At 33.5% G+C, this 21,592-nt stretch overlaps 1 protein-coding gene across 1 annotated transcript in view; it reads left to right on the top strand.

Moving 5' to 3' along the window:
• LOC118192897 (netrin receptor UNC5C-like) overlaps nucleotides 1-21,592 on the top strand; it is a 606,963-nt gene that overhangs the window by 475,173 nt on the left and 110,198 nt on the right. The gene's annotated exons all lie outside the window — the stretch shown is intronic.

Below are 21,592 nucleotides of genomic sequence, written 5' to 3'. Positions count from 1 at the left end.
TTTTGCATGCTATATAGTACATTTATTTTTTTTTCTGCCGATAAAGAAACTCAACCACCTTGTAAGGAATGTTATTTATGGACTGAATTATTCTTTTTGTTGTTTGTTTGTTGGAAGGAGGAATATTTAGGGTTTGTGTAGAGCATTCGGCATTAAGTCTGCAACGACTTTTAGAAGAAATCTCGAAAATTGTCAGTTTCGGGGGGGGGGAGGACTGATTTATAAATAAATAAAGGACCTTTGAGTAAAGATAGTATTATTTGTAAAAGAGCAGAAGAGGTAACTGTAATAATATGCAGTTTCCATTTATTGCAAAATCCATGCGAAAGATTATTTGATTATGAAACATAGTTCAGCACGTTTAAGGTAAATGTAATAATAAACATAGCTATGAGACAAAAATTAGTCATTTAAAAAATAAATTACAGATTTCCTAGTGAATCAAAGACATGTGATCATAATTTTAATTTGAGTGAATTTATGAAAGATGTTTTATTAAACTGAATAATAAAACGTAGTTACAAATTTCTTCGTTGAAGTAAAATTTGTAAAAAAATTTCCCCTAAAATTATTTTTATTTATTTATTTATCAAACGCCTGGCCATTGACCATCAGGTCATTATGTAGCGAGCTCTCCAATACTTCTTTACAATACAGTCCAAACTCTTAAGCGTAGAGCACACGTCCAGATGAGCAGCGTCCATGACTTGTCCAGAATCACACAAAGCACATAAAGGTGAAGATGTCAGATTAAACCGAAATAAATGAGCACTAACTTTAATTCTATTTTAGCAATTTTCTTTTTCTTCCTTTCTTTTTTTATTATTATAATAATTTAGCCTCATTCTGAATAATACTAGCTAAGGGCTGATTCATCTTAAAAAGCATAAATTTTGGTTAATAATATTAAGCCTTGGACCACTACAGCTAGAGGTAAAGTCAAATGAGTCGGTAACCTTGATCGAACCAAAAACAAAAAAAAAAACTACCAGGGCTCAGTAAATTTCAGTAGCTTTTGACCTTCATCGGCCGAGATGATGAATGCGTACTTGATAATTAATGCATGAATTTATATTACAAAACATGGAGCCATTTCCTACATTAGTATCTAAAACGCGGGGTACAAAAATTCCTTGTAGTTCATTTCCACGTTAATTCGAGCTAAATGACTCGCTGTTCAAAGGTTAAGTACTGTATAATTTCAGTAAAACGATTTCAATAATTTGAACTAAGTAGTGAAATACAGAATTCGAAATTAATATTAACTTTAATGAATTTTTATAGATCAGTTTTTTCCCTCTGATTCTTTTATTGTCAGCTATTGAAGCTTGTTTGCAAATAGTATACAGGATATTCAAAAAGATGTGTCTTTCGTTTTATCGCTTTAGATGCGAGTTTTAATCCGTACTTTCAATCACCAAATCTCACATAATAAAGTGGAAAATTTTAAATTCAGTTTCATCTTTTGTGTTAGTTCTGTAAGTATAAAATTTTAATTTTTATATTGTCTCTAGAAATCAAAAGTTTCAACAAAAGTTTTTCATTATGCTTTAATAAATTAAATATAAAATATTTCCACACATTTAACGTGCGAAATTCGCAGTGATAGCTGCAAGCGAATTTATTGATTTAGATAACTTTTCAGCACTTATTGCTGAATGATTTACACCTACTTTGAAGTAGCTAGTGAAGGCTTTGGCTTTCGTGATTACTCATCTCGTGGTGATAAGACTAACGTGTTTTCTCATTTCAGTCTATTCTACTTTAGATTTCTTGGAGGCGGTAACAGAAACCCTTCCACTTCAAGTTTTGCATTTCTTTTGCATGTTCTCAGGATGGGAACATCAAATTTTTCTATGTAAGCCTTTCTTTTTCTTTTTTGCCTTCACTATAGTTAACTAGAGGACGTTTGGAGGGGAGCGAATGCTCAAAGATAAATTCCGAAAGAAATGATAACACTTATTTAACCTTGAGTTATTATTTCATACAAAATGTTTCATATTTGTTGTATCGCTATTCGCCCACTGATGGTAGAGCTCTTGTTGGAAGCCTGCTAGGAAATTTCAATTCCCATTTTAGAGGAGAAAGGAAGGTTTCTAAGATTTTCTCACTCATGTAAATATCAATATTCTCTATCTATTTGTTGAAATACTTCTGACCGATTTTTGTGTCTCTTTCTTTGCTTTTATGTCGCATAGCAGTTAAAAAACAAAACAAAAAACTGCAACAAGCTGTTACCCTTCCCACAAAAAACATGATGTAAGGATTTGCATCTCGACAAAATTGACTCTCCTTACAACAGGGTTAAATTTTTCGCCCATGTGCAGAAGCATCGCGAGGAGCAGCGTAACGTAGGGAGATTGTAGGTATCAACGCCAATGATATTAATTTTGCATTTAAATAAACTCTGAACATGAAATGAGAGTATCACATGGGCATCATTTCATACATCCTTCATAGCTTTGTCCCGTCACATTTCCGCTAAATTCTAAATGGAAAGGTTATGAAGATAGCCTTTCTTACTTACCTTATAATAAAAGAATAAAGTGGGTGGATTTTCTTTGCAAATAACTTCACTTGCAAATAACTTTACTTTAGTATATAACTAAAACAACACCCAATCTTTGTTAACTTTATAACTGTTCCCCGCCCCCTGCAGAAATTATAGTATTAAACACCACAATCTCCGTGATTTTGCACGTTAAGATATGGAAGCTTTTCGTATTTAAGCAATTAAAGCATAATAAAAGTTTTAGTAATCAGAATTCTGCTGTGTGGAGAACAGCATAAAAAAATTAGTTTCTGCTTTTCACAAAAACCTCTTACTCCCCCAGTATTAAAATTGTTCTCACAAAGTTGTATACCATATTTTGAGAAATTTTGTAGTTGGAAATATATGTCTAGAATCAATATTTGAGCCGCACAAAAATGTATAGCCAATTTGTTTGAACACCCTGTGTAAGTGTGTAAAATATTGTTGCGTGCGTACGGGTTCCTAATAGATTGAATGCAGACAGGTCCGATGATAAGTTAATAAAAATTTATTTTTTCAAAATAAACACTTCAGATTTCTGGAATTTTCCGTAGAAATACTCCTACAGGAGTTCACAATATCACAGAATACTATCAGTAGTTACGCATCAAACTACTAAGAACGTTAAACACAACGCAATGCAAAGCGCATCTCAAGAGAACGATAACTTGGTTATTTCAGCTCACGCTGAAATAACAACTCGCAACAACAATAACTAAGCAATTAAAAGCAGATGCTTTCTCTTCCGTCTTAAGTAGTTTTCAACCGGCCGCCGAGACATCTGTATTACTTTCTGCTTTCTGAAATTACTGGAAAGCAATACGAGGGTGTAATTACGGTTACAGTCGCCAAAATTAATGTGAGCTTGGCGATATCTCGCTAAATTACCCAGATACCCAGGTACTTGATGTTCAATGCATTTTCCCCTGTATTCTTACTTTTTCGGCATAGATTCTCTTTAGATTTTTAATGTTGCAAAAGAAATATAACAGTTTTACTTATAATTCTACTAAAATTACCTAAGTACAGAGTTCGTAACAGTATTTATTAAACTTTACATCAAATATGTATAATTTGCGTCTGAAACTCTAAGCTTCTGCAACATACGTATACCTATTTATACGTCTTCCATTAAAGGTCTTTAAAATTTATAATTGCGGTAATTAAATTTGGTGGAATTATAAGTATAATGTTTTAAAAAAATGAACTTAAAAAGCTAAAAAAAACAAAAAGAATATTTGGAGATTTCGAAAAGCGATTCAAATTAAGTTTGAAATTTTGATTTCAAAATTAACAAATTTCTTGCTGAAATTCTTATTACCTTCTAATATTTTAATTCAAATTTGTTTTTACAGTTTGGTATAAAATAAGGGTTTATTTTGATAAATTTATTACAAATGCGGAAATATGAATTAAGAGATTTATGAAAGAGAATTTCCTGTTTAAAAAAGAAGACTTTGCAACGCGTATAACATCTCGCTGAAATGCAGATCATTGGAAAACATTAATAACAATATGCATGAGAATTTTTTTATGCATTTCATATGGTTGAAGTACATGAAGAATGATGTGGTGTACTGTAAGCGCATAAACAATGAATGATGATGGCAGTTATGGTTGCCTTTTGCTGTTTGTTCATTTGTTTATATTTTCTGCTTCTCTTTTCTGGGGTGTTTATTTCTCCCCAAGCTCATTAATTGATTCTTCGTGAGATTTATTCCTGTCATTTGTATCTGAATGACATTTTGCCCGGATATTCGTATTAGCGTTTGCGCTGACAGTAGCAGGAAAGGAAGATAGATTATCGTTTTTCAATGCTTCCTCGCATTCTTTCATTCTCATAAATATCCAGTGGTGTGAGAAAATTACTCTCCCCCTTGCTTTTTAAATGTTTTCGTAACTATTTTCTATAAGCCTTGTAAATCATCGCTAAAAACTCGCACGAAAGTTATAAAGAAGTTTTTTATTGTTATTATTCTTTAGAACGATCAGAAAACAAAATTCAAAATGAATACAACTTGCATTTTGGTTGCAATCCTTGCTGTGTTTATTTTTCTGTGGGGGAAATAGTTTAGTACAAAGCATCAAAAGTCTTTCAATCCTGTAATTCGACTGCTATTCAAAAACAAAATTCTGTTTGAATTTTTGTAATACCTATTCAGGAAATCCTGTTTGAACTTTTGGAGTAGCTACTTTTAATTTAGCAAGTCAAGAAACTATGCCCAGACAAGTAAATTCTTCGTATTAGACATTTGAGTGTGATAAAGTGCATATGCTGGGTGCATTTTGTTGTTGTGGCTAATTTCACTTGTCTGACCTAATGAAAACAAGTCCACGAATTTTATCGTGGCCAGAAGTGCGAGATTGTGTCTTCATTGATATAAGCCTTGAAAACAATATCACATTGTCCTGTTCCACTCCAGTTTTCAAGCAAAGAACCCAGGCACACAAGTCCCAAAGAGTCCTTTCCTTCTCCCCCTGCCATCAAACCACTCGTGAGGACTTTCGGCTCGCCCTAAATTTTGAGCGCCCCCTGCTACGCAGACACTATAAATTTACAAGCCCCGGCCCTTAGGTAGGGTAGTCAGTGTCACTAAACACTATACCGTCTGGACGGCCAGTTTGCACTTTGGATGCATCCATTGCTATAATTTCTTTTTCTGTGGGAAGGATACGATAATTTAATAAACTGATGAATATTTTTGTTTCTATTAGTTATTTACTTTTTCATTAAATTATGTCCGAATTATTGTAATAGCTATTGAGTCTATAATGATAATTAAAAATTCAATTCATATTTTGAATTCATTTTTGTTTAGGTCTGTAACTCGTAATGGTATTCAAGAAGCTCTATATTCAATTTTTTTTAATAGAAACATGTTAATAGTGCGAGAATTACACAAAAACAGGGAATTCTACATATTCGACTCTTTAATCTGAAATAATGCATAGCATTGATGTGACTTCGTGTTTTCAAGTGTTGAGTGCATTCATACATCAAGAATTCAGTGAATACTCGGTTCGATTTCACAGAGAAAACGACTTCTGAAATTATATTAAACATTTCTAAATTATTGCCTTCACTTTATGATGTTTCGTCGCTTTTTCCAAGCTATATCTAGTTCTAGTATCTGTTTTCAGGCAATTCGCATCTTTCTCTTTCCTTGCTGTTACAATGTTTATTACAGCTCACTTGCGAAAGAGAAGCTACGTCTATATATTTATTCAACTTTTATAATAAATTATATTACCTGTTATAATCTCATAATATATGTGCAAAATTCAAGAGAATCCTGTACAAAAAAGTAATATCGGAATTTGCATATGCCTCAGGGCAACGACGGTGCATATTTAATTCACCGTCGTAGTACCAGAGCCGTCGTAGCCGTCGATAGATGTTAAGATCTTTATACTGAATTCTTTGACAATGATAACAGGTTGCACACTTAAAATTATGCACCATTAAAAAAATATTTTTTATTAAATATCTATTTTAGTGCCTTTTGATAAATTCGTATTTTTTATCATTTACAAATTGCATACATTTTGACTTTTATTAGTATGCTACTCAATTGAATCAAACTTAATCTCTGATAACAGCTGGTTGGTTGGTTAGTTAGTCATGGCCAAAGCATGAGAGTTCTCTGCTTTAGAATCTATACCATCGCAGAGACATTTACATGAGAAATTTACTTACAGTCACGTTATAGATTAAAAAAGAAGGAAACCCCATGTAATCAGGCCGTTTAGTTGCCGGGAACTGAAATTGGGATAAACTAGATGGGGACTAAAATTGGGATAATATTCAGTGGTATTTTTTTTTATTTCTTCTGCTGGTAGGCCCTTTGCTAGTAAACTTCAATTCTTTAAGTGGATTGTTTAATTCTTTAAATCAAATGCTTATATTTTTGGCCCTATTTGACTCCTCTGCACTGACGCCTTGGACAAGACAACAACAAGTGCTTATGTACTTGACAAAGAAATTTTATTTGAAAATGCGCCAGAAAAAATCTTGGATGATGATAATGTTTTACCAAGAAGAATTCGCTTTTGTTTAACTATGTTTAGTAATGTTAAAGAAAAAAAATAATTAAGGCGTATTAATCAATATTATAAATACAAAGCTTTATTCAAGTATGCTTATTTTTATTAAGCATATTACTCATAGCCGTTAAAGGAAAATAGTGTAATTTTGTTTTAAATTTTGAAAAATAATTTTCTTTTTCATATGGTGGAAACCCCAAATATCTTAATTCCTCTTTCCATTCTTATATTGAAGATATCCGAATAATTTGGTTGTTTTTTTAACTAAAACAAGATGCATGACATATAGTTTTCAACTAAATTAAACAGTGCAATAATTTTTTTTTAATTTACTTGACGCTCACTCAACGATTTGTTTCTATTTTAACTAAAAGTATAAGGCTAATTTTTATTTAATACCTAATCTTGCTTACATTTGTATTATATTAAACAATTATTAATTTTATTTAGTATACCTATTCAATTCAAATCTAATTAAGATACTAAGTTTTAACGCAAAATGATAAAATAACTTACAGTTTGCGATAGCTTTGTAAGTTTAATGAAAAGCTTTTTAAAAAATTTATTTATCGTTTCTTCTGAAGCGCAAGTGCTTATTTTAGCAGTCAGTCATTTTATTTACATCAAATATCTTTTTACGTTTCTAAACTTGTGAGGAATTTTTCTCTTTCCTCACCGCGTTCCCTTTTGAAAGCACTTCAGGCTGATACTGTCCGAATTCCGGCGAGGGCATTGCATATTTTTCGTGTTTCCTGCTTTTATGAACTTAATGACTCTACAGTGGCGCCTGAGTTAAAATTTTGTAGATGATAATTCGGCACTACCTGGTTTTGGCAACTGGGTGCGCGCCTCCTCAGTCGCTCTTGAAGTGGGGGAGAATGTAAGGAATTTTTCTTACTGCAAGTTTTGTACTGTAATTGGAAGCAAGATATCTAGCTACTGGAATGTTCTGAGTTCGAATCTTCGTGAGAGCACTGTTTATTTTTCATATTCTCTGCTCTGATAAGCCTAATGACTCTAAAAACTAACAACAAAATTAAAAGCATGCAGCTAAATTAAGAGAAGCTTAATTTTCCTTCATCTAGAAAGAAAAGGCCATCCGAATAAGTACAGTTCCATATATGATACTATACCAGCGTCCGGATCCGATATACTAACTTTCTCTTCTATGCAACATAAATTCATAGAACAAGGCATTCTTAAGATCTTTACTATCGTGCTGTACTAGAATTCATTGTATTTCAAACTTCACGCAGACTGAATATTTGCTGCCATTTTTTATTCAGAAATAATCTGTGGATTTCTATTCTGTAGATTTTTCTTCAATTTGGACACATACTGAGAATTTCATTACAGATGCACGCAGTCCAAATCAGGTTTTCTGCAATAAAGTTCAAATGAAATGGCAGTTGCAATTTTAGCGCGAAAATGTTTTGTATTGAAACCCTGGCATATATTATTATTCATCTAAGTCGTCTGATAAAATAAAGACGTTTGCGATCACATTAGACTTTAATCTTTCTATCTACTTGGTACAGTAAGTCATTCTTGAAATAATTTATGTTGGGAGATTAAATTTTGCTTCCGTCAATTGATTTTCTTGGAAATTTTTTCTACCTATTCATTTAATTACTTCGTAAAGTAAAGTAACCAAATTCTGCCTTTATTTCGCTATACTTCGGGTTAAGTAAACTCCACTTCGCTTAATTATATTAAAAGAAGTTTCCTTTAAAGTTTAGTTCTGAAGCTTACAATGTAATTTTAGCTTATTTTTTCTTCCTTTTCTCAGAAACTCACTTCATCTTTTATAGAATATAGCGGCTTATGTTGGATCTTCGAAGAAAAGTCTTACTTAGAAGTTTCATTTCAGACAAACTCAGTTGATTAATTTCGAAATAACTTTTTTAAGATTTAATTGAGTACCTATAATTTAGAAATAATGACTGATGGAAAAACATGTTAGGAATTTCATAACAACTATATTTCATCATAAAATATGAATAATTTTAATGGCACACTATTAAATAGCTTGGGAATCTGTTATGCATTTAGCTAACTTCTGTATTAGTGAATTTTTACACTGATGTGCAAAAATTAATGGACAGGTGCTCGTTTTGCCATAACTCCACAAAAATTCATCTGAGAGACATGAAATTCAGAAATTAGAGATAACACTTTTTATAAACGATGACGAAAACATAGTTGTGCAAAAATGAATACAATGCATACAGTATGAAATCAAAAAAAAAAAAAAAGCATTATTGAACTCATTGTACCGTTACACGTGATTTTGTGTAAGAGAAAGAACAACAAGCAGATGTTCCTTAGTGTGGGTTATGCTCGCCCCTTACTGCAATGGTTGCTTCGCACCGTCTTTCCATACTCAACACCAAAATGTTCATCAGATCATGAGGTAAGAGTGCCCATTCCTCAACCTATATCTGTTTCAGTTGTTGAATGTTTCCTGGAGGATGTAATCGTGCATCTCCCTAAAGCATCCCACACATGTTCTATGGGATTTAAATCAGGGAAGTACGCTGGCCAATTTATTCGAGTGATATCTTCACTTTCCAGTAGCTTCTGAACAGCAGGAGTCCGGTGTGGCAGTACATTGTCATCCATAAAAACGAAGTACGCTCCAATAGCACCTCGGAACAGACGCACATGGGGAAGGATCACCTCCTGGCAATAGCGATCTCCGGTTACTGAAACCTTGTCGAAAACGTGGAGCTCTGTCCGCCCGTGCAGCATAATACCTCTCCAGACGAGAAATCCAGGATCATCGTAGCGGTCTTTTTCCGTGATGTTACTGGGATGAAACCATGCCTCGACCTCTCTCCAGATCAACTGGCGTTGAGAATCTCTTGCGGCACTAAAATGACCCTCATCCGTAAAAAGGACACTGCTCCAGTGATGATATGTCCAGGTTTGTGCTCCTTGCACCACTCTGAAAAGTGATGACCAACTTTCAAAGGGATGACTTCGATGACCAACTTTCAAAGGGATGACTTCGATGACCAACTTTCAAAGGGATGCATGCAGCTTTCAAGACATCGGGCGAATAGGCCACCTTTGTGAAGGCGTTTGGATCAGTAAACCGCGACACTTGTCACCCCGTTGCTATTCACAGTTGTTGAGCTATGGCGCTTGCTGACTGGTTTCGGGCTCTTTTCACCTGCAAGACGATATATCGGTTATCCACTGCAGTTGGTTTCCTGGGGCGGCCACCACCAACTTTTCTAACAGCTGTACCTATGGTTTGTAAGGCCTTCCAAGCGCACGAAACGACACTTTTGCTGATTCCGAACTCTTCAGCTACGCTGGTCACACTACGCCCCCCCTCCAGCTTTCTGATCATACTTACACGTGTGAAATCATCCAGGTGATTTCTTCTAGCCATATTTCACGAAAGAACTCACTTGCGCTTGCATCGAATATTTTTAATTGCGTCTCCTTCCTTCCTTTTATTGTAGTTATTCCTTTAATTGCGCCGAACGCAAGCGTTTTGCGTACGCTCACGTCGCCTGTGACGACTTTTGTTCCTGATATTTGCATACGCATCACCATTCTACTGAATTGTGTGTTCATTGTACTGATCATAAGAACCCCTTTTCTGAAATTTCATAGTTATCTGATTAAAATTTGCATTGGTGTTTAAGTTTAGCACAACAGTGTGTTTTCCGTTCTTCCTCATATACCTCTCGCCATTGGGTATTTTTCCCTACCTTTTTAGCTCTAGGTTCTGAAAAATTAAAAACTATTCGCATTATTTTCTTCTTCGCATTATTTTCTTGGTATTCATTTGATTATTTTTATTCTGTGTATTCGCATTTTTGTATAAGCATTTTATTTTTCTTTTAATTTGTTATTTAAAACGTAATTTGTGCTAATTCTTTTTAATCTCCCCGGATGTGACAGGTGTTCTCACATTAAAGAAACTTTCCAGACGAGTGATTTTACCTTACTTCTGTTATTTACTTTCCAGCTCATTGTAGACTTATCTACTCCTGATGTCAGATCTCTCAAAATCAGAGTCGATCTTCCATATCAGGGTCTTTTATTCGACCCCTTCTCCTTCGTTCGTCCAATGTCCCTCTTGGAAACTGCAGTCACATGTGAGGTTCCCCTTGGGTTTTTCAAAGTAATTAAGACGGACACGTCGCGCAGAAAGTGTTCGGCTTGGTTACTACCAGATAGCGGCTCAATATCCGTCAGATATTGCAATGTTAATATTACTATATATTCTTATTGAAATGTAGGTTTCTTTTAAGAAAATAATATTGTGATAGTTAATAGTAGTCTATCCACAACTACGTTTCATTTTTTATGTTCTTACTGTAACCGCTCTCTTCGGAAAATACATTACTTGTTCAATTTCCGCTACTGGGTTTTCGAACCATAAAATTAATTTAAAAAAATTTGATGTGGACTCCGCATAACTTTTTGTGCAGTATTATAAACGTTTTTTGCTGCACTTCGTTTAAATTTATTTCCTCGCCAATCCTTCGAGGCACTTGTAAATGACATCCAAAACTATCCAATTTTGAAATTAAATATAATGCTAAATTTTTGTCGTATGGGAGTCAAACTTCTTGTACTTTTAATTTTTTCATAATGAATATAAAACTTTCCCAAATATAAATACCGCTTTAAAAGTCAGATTCTGTTATTTGTCGAAAATAATTTTTTTAATTCGATATTTAGAGGATATGAATATTTTCATCATTTAAAACACTTCTATGATTGGAAGTGAGTGACTTCGATATACCTCTATTTCAAAAGGTACTGTAATGAAGCCTATCTTCTTCCGAAATGTGTTATTCTGCTGAGACATGTTGCGTTCTTCACTTGGCTAACTATTTAGAGATTAATTCCTGAAACAAGGTTTAGACCTATCTGATTCAATAGCTGAATAAAAACATTTTGAACAAAATTCATTTGAAGAAAGAATGTTTCTCACTAATTTTAATTCTTATAACTTCCTCATGACCCAAGTATTAAATCATGAAATATTCAATCTAACATCTGCACGATAATAAGTATGGGTCACGTACTATTTACAGTTTTTAGATATTTTTTATTCAACTGGATTTTCATTCTGTAGCTCTATAAAGTTTGACTTGCCTTAGTATCCTAAGTCCAAACTCCTAACAGACTTGAAGCGAATTATCGCTAACTCTAAAATTAACTGCAGAGACGTAAAAAGGAGGTAAAGCACTCTTTTGCTACCAGCCTGATTACAGAAATCTCAGTAAATCATTCAGGAACACTGTATTACAACAGGAATGCACTGTGTTATATTTCATCTTCATGCTACAAACAAAATCCTATACTAACAAAAAATAGATAACTGATTTCATTTAAAATAAGAATAATAAATGAACAGGAAACCGTAAAGGCCAAAATGAAAAGAGGCATTTAGCTGGCATTACACAATAAGTGAAATCAAAAGTCTGAAAGAAATTAAAGCAACTGAATGCTAAAGAAAAATTGAGTAAGTCAATAAAACCCTTTATTATGGAAAAGCCTTTAAAAGAAAGAAAATGGATTACTTTTATTTAAAAAGATTGTTAAGGAGCAATCTAATACAAGTGGGTAAATTTGAGAAAAGCGAAGAAACTGATTGTATACGTTTTCGCTTTTTTTCTCCGAGACAACGAAATTTGTAACTTTTATTTAAGAAACCTTTTACGCAATAAGAGCAAACACGACTTCATTTTTTTCGTCTAAAAAATAAAGAACAATTCATGTTCGCTGCGAGAGAGAGAAGTAAAATAAAATAAATGCTTCTCTGTAATGAAAGAAAGATACCCTCACACATACCTCCACCCCTCATAAACACACGTCGGAGAATTTCTTTTCGACTTTTGCCACAAAAAGTTTTGAAAAGAGAAGAAACTTCTATCTTTCCTCTGCCACACATTTGCGAAGTGAAGAAAACGATGAAAGAAAAGAGGAAAAAAAATCCAAAACAGTTCTTGAAGTCTGTTTCTGGCCGTGCGGGGGCGCTGGTGGTTTCGATGGAATGAGAGAGAGGAATAAAGAAATGACAAAAATAGAAGTGAAGTGAAGACAGGTACTGTCCAGGAAGCTTCCAATCGCGGTATTTTCAGAGTGACAGTTCCAATTGGATCGAGGCGACCTCTGTCGGTGGGAGCGATCAGTTATCTAACGCAAAGGGTGTCGGGAAATGATTGTTTTTTGACATAGTCCAGCTCTCTGATCTCTAGCATTTATTTTTGCCGTCCAAAATGACATTTGTTCGTTTCTGCTTGTTTTTTAATTTGCAAAACTAGTTAAATAAAAAGGTGATACCAGAGATTCTGGAGGAAACGTACGCTTTTATTATTACTAAACCACATTTAATTATATTTTCTATGTGAATGGGTACCTTGTGCGATGCATGTATGGTTACAGTAACAAAACATGGAACTAATTCGAATTTTTCCGATTATGATTTAAAGTGTATTGCAGCAACTCGTTTCTTAAGCCAAAAGTCTATGATAAAAATAATTTGACCTCTTCAAGACACTAGAATCCACCAATGACTGAACAAGACCGCCGAACGCTAGCAGTTAGCCTTGGATTCGATTCCTGGCAAACAGAGTAGCTGCATCAACATTTTAATAATTTTTCACTTATATAAAATGAATACGAACTATTTTCCCTTAAAAACCCTTATTTTCCGCTTCTGAAAAAGCATTCCTTTCCTTAAGCAGCTAGCTCTCCCATGTTTTGCCATAACTGATTAAACCATAAAGAGTTTAAATACGTTAGAGGAACATGAAAGGCAGTGCTATTAATGCTGAAGTCGAGTGCAATCTTTTACTTAGAAATACGATACTTGCTGTTTTGTAAACTTTCGCAGTCAAAGAGCTTTAATTTACTTTTAAAATACGCAGAATTGCAGCCCAAGCAGTCTTTGTAAAAACTTAAAATAACTGTGAGTTTATTATTATAAAAGTAGTAACATTATTGCCGTGCGAAAAAAGGTAAATTTCGCGAGGCAGTTGGCGATTTTTTTATTCTTGAATATTGCGAAACTTTCGCAGCTTGAGATTTGCCCTAAATATTTCGAGACTAAGGATTAAATCTGGCCCGCTAAAACTGGTAAATACAAAAAAGACAGGAATAAAATACGAATACAAAATCTGAAAGGTTTCAAATTTTAACAGTTGTCCAAAGGATTTGCTGAGGTTTCTTACGCACTTGCTGATCTTGCAGCCTACCAATCTGCTGTTACACTCGCTCCTGTTTTTTTTTTTTTTTTAGCTTTATTGTTAAGCATCATTTTCTTCACACTTACGCCATATACTTTTAAAAGCAAAATTACAAAAATTTCAAAAGCATTATGCGTTTAGAATTCCCGATGCAGCATTTATTCTTGACATTTTTCTGCTTTTCTCGGTTCATCATAACAATGTTCAATTTGGTTACTAAAATGGCTTTACAAAACGTTTCTCTTACTATTATCAACTTTTGCGTGTTTACTTAATTTATTAAGTATCACGTTCTTGGCGCTTACGCCACGTAAAATTCGATTCAACAGCAGAATCACAAAATATTTAAAAACAGTATATCTTTAGAATTTTCGAAGACTGACTTCCCCGCTGGAAATTAAAATGTTTTATTCCGTACAGTGTTCACTGCTCGTTAAAGTTTTACAAAATATGAAATAGATTATAAAATAAATTCGAAATTCAAGTAATGCATTCTAATCTATTTAGTTTAAGGCGTTTTAATAAAATACATCTTACATGTATTTTATTAAAATGCCGTTCATTTAACAATTCAAAACGCCGTCCATTTAAGTCAAATACATCTTATTTTCCGGTTTGATAGAGTGTCTGATGTCTTGAAAGTCGTTATTAAAATTAGAAAAATCACTCTACAACGATATTGTTTGCGTGTGTTAGAAGACATGGATGGCGCTTTATAATACATAGGTAAAAAATATTCGTTAATTCTAGCGAGCTTTCCTTAACATAAAATTCATTTGCTGTGAATAAAATTCTTAAATGATTTTTCATCTTCAAATATAAGATAGTGATTTAAAGCAAACTAAAATATAGCATCTAAATTCCTAACAGATCCGGAATTGGATCCAAAGACTTGAGTGATCGAGATCAAATTAGAAGGTTCAGATAGCTCACATCGAATGTGGTTTTTAAAAAATAATTGAGAACAAATGAGATTCACATATCGTAGGACGTAAAGTAGTTCACAGACATAACAGCGTTAGGGTACCAAAATTGTATACTATGAGATACTACCAGAACTTTAACAACAACATGTATCTTTTATTGAAATTAAATTTATGTATCCTAAGGAGTGAATTCTGTTGATAAAAAAAATTAGACTGAACAAAATCTAGAACCTTAAAATTAAAGGTCAATAGAAGTTACACATTAGAAGGGTTGTTTATTCCTTTAAAATCAAAAATTCATCGAAACATTGCAAGAAACATTTACTACTACAACTTCATTTTTGATATATGTTAATATGGTATAATTAATATTTGCTTTTATTAATATCAATATGTTGCTGTTTCTAAGAATTCACATCTCAGGTCACCGTAAATTATCCATAAGTATCTCTACAATTAATTTTTCTTATTTTCTGTATAAGGTAATAATGCACATACATACTATGAATTATTGAATGGTAGATATAAATATTTCAGTTTTTATGTATTGTGCGTTAGAAAACTGATCCTTAATGCATGTCTGAATTTCTGTTTATTAAAGTATCCATTGTAATTGTAGATATTAAGTTTACGATTAAACATTTTGAAATTACAGATTCATATGCTGTAATAAAAATTTTACTTTTAAGGAAGAATATATTATATATTTATTTAAAATTTCCAGTGGAATTCTCGTTAATTAGAATTTATAAACGCTAGCAAAACTTTTTCTAATGTTTGTGAATTCCATATGAATATATGCACAAAATTTACGACAAATTCGATTTTTAATGCACACTTCTCGCATACCGCAGCTGAGACGTCTGAATGTCACTCCTATTTATCCTTTCAACCCTTCCCCACATCATGGAATGTGCCAACAGGAAGTCATATGACTTTTTTGCTTTTTTACTGGACTTTTGCGGTACGTAGCAGCTTCTTCGTAAAAGTTACGACAAACGCGTGGTTGTGGGTGAAAATTCGGAAAGTATTTTTTCTCAAATATTTTGTAATTTTGTGTTATTAATTGACGTGTATTATTTTAATTTGTATATATTCGACTCTATAATTTTTATATCGGTTTTCATGGCAAAAGCATGTGAAACCAGCTGATTTTGCTCGCATTCTTTAAGAATTATATGAGGAAGAAAAAGAAGATTAGGAAACCTTTGGATGAGAGAACAATAGCGATCTGAGTAGGGGAAATATCAAAATAAATAATATCAGCAGTAAATCTGAGCAATATATTTCAGATGATTATAGTAATAATGATATAGAAAAATGGAAGGATGATGATATATTCTATGTCAGAAAGGATAAATCTTCTAAGTGGCAAAATCAGAAATAAGCAAACTGCTCAAAGACGAATGAGATGAATATTGTGAGTGTTACCTGGCTTAAAACACCATGCTAAGGATATAAAGGATGAAATAGGAACATTTTTAAAATTAGTTGATATAGATATGCTTGATAAAATTTTGGAATGTACTAATAAATATATAAGTTTACTAAAAGGCAAAATACTCAAGAGATAGAGACTGCACTGTTACCTGAGTGGAAATGATTGCCTACTTTGGATTGTTATATATCATAGGAATAACAAAAGTATGTAAATGCAAAAGAATTGTTCTAAAGTGATGGCACTGGAATTAAAATAACAAGAGCTGTGATGAGCTACAAGAGATTTTTATTTCTAACCAGTTGTCTTCGATTCGATGATAAATCAACAGGACAGGACAGATGAATATTAAAACTAGCTTGAATTTTAAAATATAGTTATTAAATAATAAATTTTTAAATTTCTATAATAAAATACATCATTGCTTTTCCACCTGATTTATATAAGCGTTTAAAAATAATGTACTATCATTTAAATGTGGCATCATTTTTGTACTTTGCAATAATAAAGTTAATATTTTATGTTTTAACAAATTTATTATCAATATTCAGTCATTTCTGTCATTTTTCGAGCCCAAAACGGTAAAATAACAGATGTAAAAACACGACACGCGCGTGCTCATGTAAAACTGCTAAGCGCGTGTGCTGGAAGGTTATTTGAGATTTTCGAAACCTCAGCTTCTGCTCGATTGATCCAAACTTTCGAATTAATAAGAATTCCGTATATGTTTTTCACTTAATCTGTTTGTAATCTTTCATTTAGTAAAGTATTATTTTTTTTTAATTTTAATAGCGTCTCAAAAGATAAACTATCTTTGCTTTAATAGGAGCCCACCAGCGGCCGAGCGGTAAAGTCGCTGAACACTGGTAGTTCGGTCCGAGGTTCGAATCCCGCGAACGGGCTGGCTGCATGGGCGTTTTCGTGGTTTTCCCCATGTGTAACGTGTATACGAGCCAGTTTCCCTTATAAAGTCCTCCACGAAAGGCATCCCTCCCCTTAGGCAGATAGCCCTAGTGTGCTTTGCCATAATTAAATACACCAGCACTTTAATAGGGAAAATTGTATTTCTCTTTTTTATCAATTTGTACTATTCATAATGATTATAATACATAAGCAATGATTTAAATTTTATACTTTGCAGCAGCGTTTCTCAAATTTTTTTCAAGTGGAGACCACTTTTATAAATTAGAATGTTGTACTCACTACCTTCCCCTTCGAAAGCAACTTAGCGTATGTTACTACCATTATGCTTGTATTTTTTAAATGCATTTAATTAAATTTTATTTAATTTCATATTGTTATTAATCAATTAAGTTAATAGAAGTAAAATTATATTTGTTTAATTCAAGGCTGTTAAGGTAATCTATTAACTAAAAATTAATTCAATGTTGGTGCTCATAATAATGACATGGATGGACTTGCCGATTCTTGCCCTGCTGTTCTGTGTATTGTTACGAAATGTACAGGCGCAGTAAGATGGCTTCCCCGCAAACCAAGTTTAGCGTTGCCATAAAATGGCAAGGGAAAGCAGGGTTGCCATATTTGGCGAGAAATCGCCCTTTTGGCGATATTTGGCGACAAAATTGGTGATGTACCATGGACGGAAGGAGAACCTTTTGGTACTAATTCTTTACCGATTTAGCCCAGAATGTTCTCGAACACAAGCCAAAAACTATATAAACCCTGCTGGTACGCGGAGAGTGAGTGCGAGATAGTGTGTCTCGAGTTAATTAGTCCGTGCGAAGTCGATCGAGTTGACAGCCAGGCAGCGAGTGCCGAGTGGTTCGTCGAGTGCATCGAAAGAATTTCTTAGTGTATCGCGGTTAGTGCATCGTCGACAGAATGTGTTGAGCTCCGGGAACGACTGAACCGAAGAGTCGGAAGCTGTGCTCTGTGTTTCGTTGAATTGTAGCGTGGAGAGTCTCGACAGTACATGGAGTTCCGAGAACGACCAAGCAGAGTCGGGAGCTGTATTCTGGTGCTTTGCAGTGAAGCTGTCTCCATCGTTATAACCTGATAAACTGAAGGCTGTGTCACTGATTGTTCCAGCGAGTTTATAGTAGATCTTCGACGACTGTTAAACGCGACTTTGGAGCTGTCCTGATTGATACCGGCCAATAAAGTGTGTTTCGATATTCCATCAAGTGCTGTCGTCGTTATTCACTCCAAATCCACACGAACCCCGTACGAACGTGAAGGAAGAAAATAACGTAACAACTGGTGTCAGAAAATAATGTAACAGTATATATGCTGGTAAGCTTGATTATGAGATCGGCACATGCATCAAACCGATTTCGGTCGTTTGTTTTTATTTGAGTTAGTGACTAAAATCCATTCTCACACAGATACGTAGAAGCAAACTGAATTATGATTTTTAGACTAGTATCTGCAAAGTAAGTCCGCTATATTCCGTTTTCGTTGGTCATGAGGTTTGGAAATAAACCATACCTTCTGCTTGAAATTTCGTTTCAAATCCGAGTTAATTAGAGAATTCAATAAACTATTTTCTTTTATAAGGTATTTCTTCCGCCTTCTTAGCGTGCCTTTGTGGTGTAGTGGTCTGCACGCTGGGCGCGTATCCAGAGATCCGTGGTTCGATTCCCGGAGAAGGCGTTGCTCATTTTCACATCTCCAGCTTCCAAAATACCTAATGTCTGTACAGTGGCGCCCGAACTAAAAGGGTGTTGGATGATGGTTCTCTACACCCAGGATTTGCCGATTGGGTCCCCTAAAACCCCAGATGTTCTTTAAAAAGGGGAGTATATAAGGTATTTCTTCCACATTTTGGCATGCCTTCGTAATGGGTGGTCTGCATGCTGGGCGCGTACTGCAGATGTCCGCGGTCCGATTCCCGGCGAATGCGTTGCTCATTTTTCATCTTGCCTGCTTCCAAAAATACCTAATGTCTCTACACTTTCATTCAGTGACAGATTTTGAGTTTCGAATTCGCAATGGAAGTGATCAAGAACCCATTAAAATTCGTTATACTAACCAATTGCAAAGTAAGCTTTAAATTCTGACCCGAGAGTTTCGAAATGCGAACATACATCATTGCACAATTCTTTTCCAATAACAATATAATTTTCTACTGAAGTATATTCTAAGGTTGAAAGTAATAAAAACTTTCTCTTTTACACAACTAACCCACAAACCAAGTTTCCTCTGAAATCCCTTTAATTTCGTGAGGACATTGGAAGCAGTCAAAGAATTATTTTGTAGATAGAGATTTAGTTCTTTTATATTTGCTAATATATCTGAAATATATCCCAGTGTAATTAGTCACATGTATTCAGTAAGAAACGATGTAAAATAATGTTAATTTCCTTTACAAGTAACAGGATATTTTCGGAAACCTAGAGGAACCAGAAGTACACGCTTCGAAAATTACATTTTGAAAAATGCTGCTTTACGCTGATTGAAATTTTGATTTTGATTTAATTTTCAAGTTATTAGTTATATGAACATTTGAAGATTTGAAATGTGAATCTTTGTGAACCAGCATTAACGTCTGAATCCTTATGAATAATTTTATTTAATCGTATTTTAATGTTCAACGAACAAGTGAAAAAATTTATGTCGCATAGCGATAGCATCTAACCCAAACAAATAATTCTGCACGCACATTTTCGTGCCTCTAACAATTTGAGTAATTTTCTTTGTCTGTGAAATTCCTATGATGATTCAGTTTATATTGCTTTTAGCGACAGAAATAAACACCCTCTTTTATACGGAATTTTTAATAATTATAATAAATAAAAATAAATAACTTGTGGAGGAAATTAAAATTTTTAACTAATTTTTATATTTACAGTTTGTCAAAAGTTTTTTTTTTTTTTTTTTTCCCCCCCATCAAAAAGGCTGTTTTATTTGTCAAAAGTATATTCAAAATGTAAGCACAGGTTTTCATTACGCATGTTAATGCAAGCGTTACAAATAGCAATTCATTTCTTTGAAAAGATGCTTATTGTATCGAAAATGTATGCTTTAAATTTACATTGATAACGCGGGTGATATATCTAAACTAGCGGGCTATGGCCAAAGCAGTATTTATAAGTTCTATACATACTGAAAAACTGAAAATAAAATGAACTATTAACTTAATGTACTGTATACAAAGCTGCTAGCTGCGACCAAAGCAAAATTTATGCGTTCTATATACACCTAAAAAATGCATAAAAACATTTCAGCATGAACTAAGTTCATTCTTTCCAAGCAACAACCAATTCGTAAATAATTTTGTTGTTGCCAAATCAGACAACAAAAACTCTGGACACTTCAGGTTAATACGTATACATATGACGTCATGATTTAAATTTAATGTTATGTAACAATTCTCAATATGCGTAAAAGAATTAACGTTATAATAACATAACATGTCAGTTATCTTAATCTGAAACAAAAACGTTGCCAAAAAAAAATCTGAAATAAAAACAGCAGCTATTTGTTTAAAATGCTAACGTTAACGAAAACTTTTCGACATACAATGCCGTCACATAAAATATAATTGTATTTTCTTTAACTTCAGAACATGACCTTATATAATAATAATCTATTTAACGTTTGGCAATACTATTTTCATTTCCTATTTTCTAGAAATTGGAAATGTTTTATTAGCAAATTCCACGATCTGAGAGCGAGCAGTGGCAGCCATTTTCGAAATAGAGCAGATTTTTATTTCCAGCATGCGAGACTGTTGTCACTCGAAAAAATGAGGGTGAAAATTAGCATTTTTAATTAATATTTGGAGTAGTTTAAAGTCATAGGAAGATGAGAATGGTCGAAATGTTTCCCACGAGTTTTTGAAATCCGTAAATACCTCTCTTGAAAGTTAACTCTCCGCCGTTCCGGAGGAGTTAATGACACAAACAGACAAACGCGCACTGATTTTAATAATATAGAAGATAAAATACTTCATAAATAGATCTTCCTAAATAGATCTTCATAAATAGATACTATTTAGCTGTTTAATATAAACTGTGAAAAAAACAATGAAACCTCCCTAAGATGATTACCTAGGATTGCAGATAATTTGGTCTTATGTAGAGATGGTGCTTTTACTGAACATAAAACGTTCTTTAATTATGCTTTTGGTATATTAGTAACTTTCAGTAACGGTCATTTTAGGGAGGTAGTCACCATAAGAAGTTTCACCGTATTTAAAATCTTCGCTTAATGAAACGATGCTTTTATAGCTAAATGAACTAAACGGATTTTGCGTTTTGGTTGCTAGTGGCGGCTTTATAGTTATTCGAATACTGATTTCGTTTCTTTCTTCTACTTTTAGCCAAACACATTTGAGAAATGTGAATAAGTACAATCCTAATATTTATGATTAACAATAAAATATCTTCAAGAAATTCGTGCTTTAAATGGTAAATATAGTGAACTCTCTCATGGTGACTACCTCTCTAACACAACCACGTCTAAAAGT

Source organism: Stegodyphus dumicola, chromosome 7 (assembly GCF_044657685.1).
Source record: "Stegodyphus dumicola isolate Sdum_Otavi_A_Nest chromosome 7, ASM4465768v1".
In the NCBI taxonomy this organism is placed as follows: domain Eukaryota; kingdom Metazoa; phylum Arthropoda; class Arachnida; order Araneae; family Eresidae; genus Stegodyphus; species Stegodyphus dumicola.
Note: the sequence above shows the minus strand (reverse complement) of the source record. Positions and strands in the feature narration are given on the sequence as shown.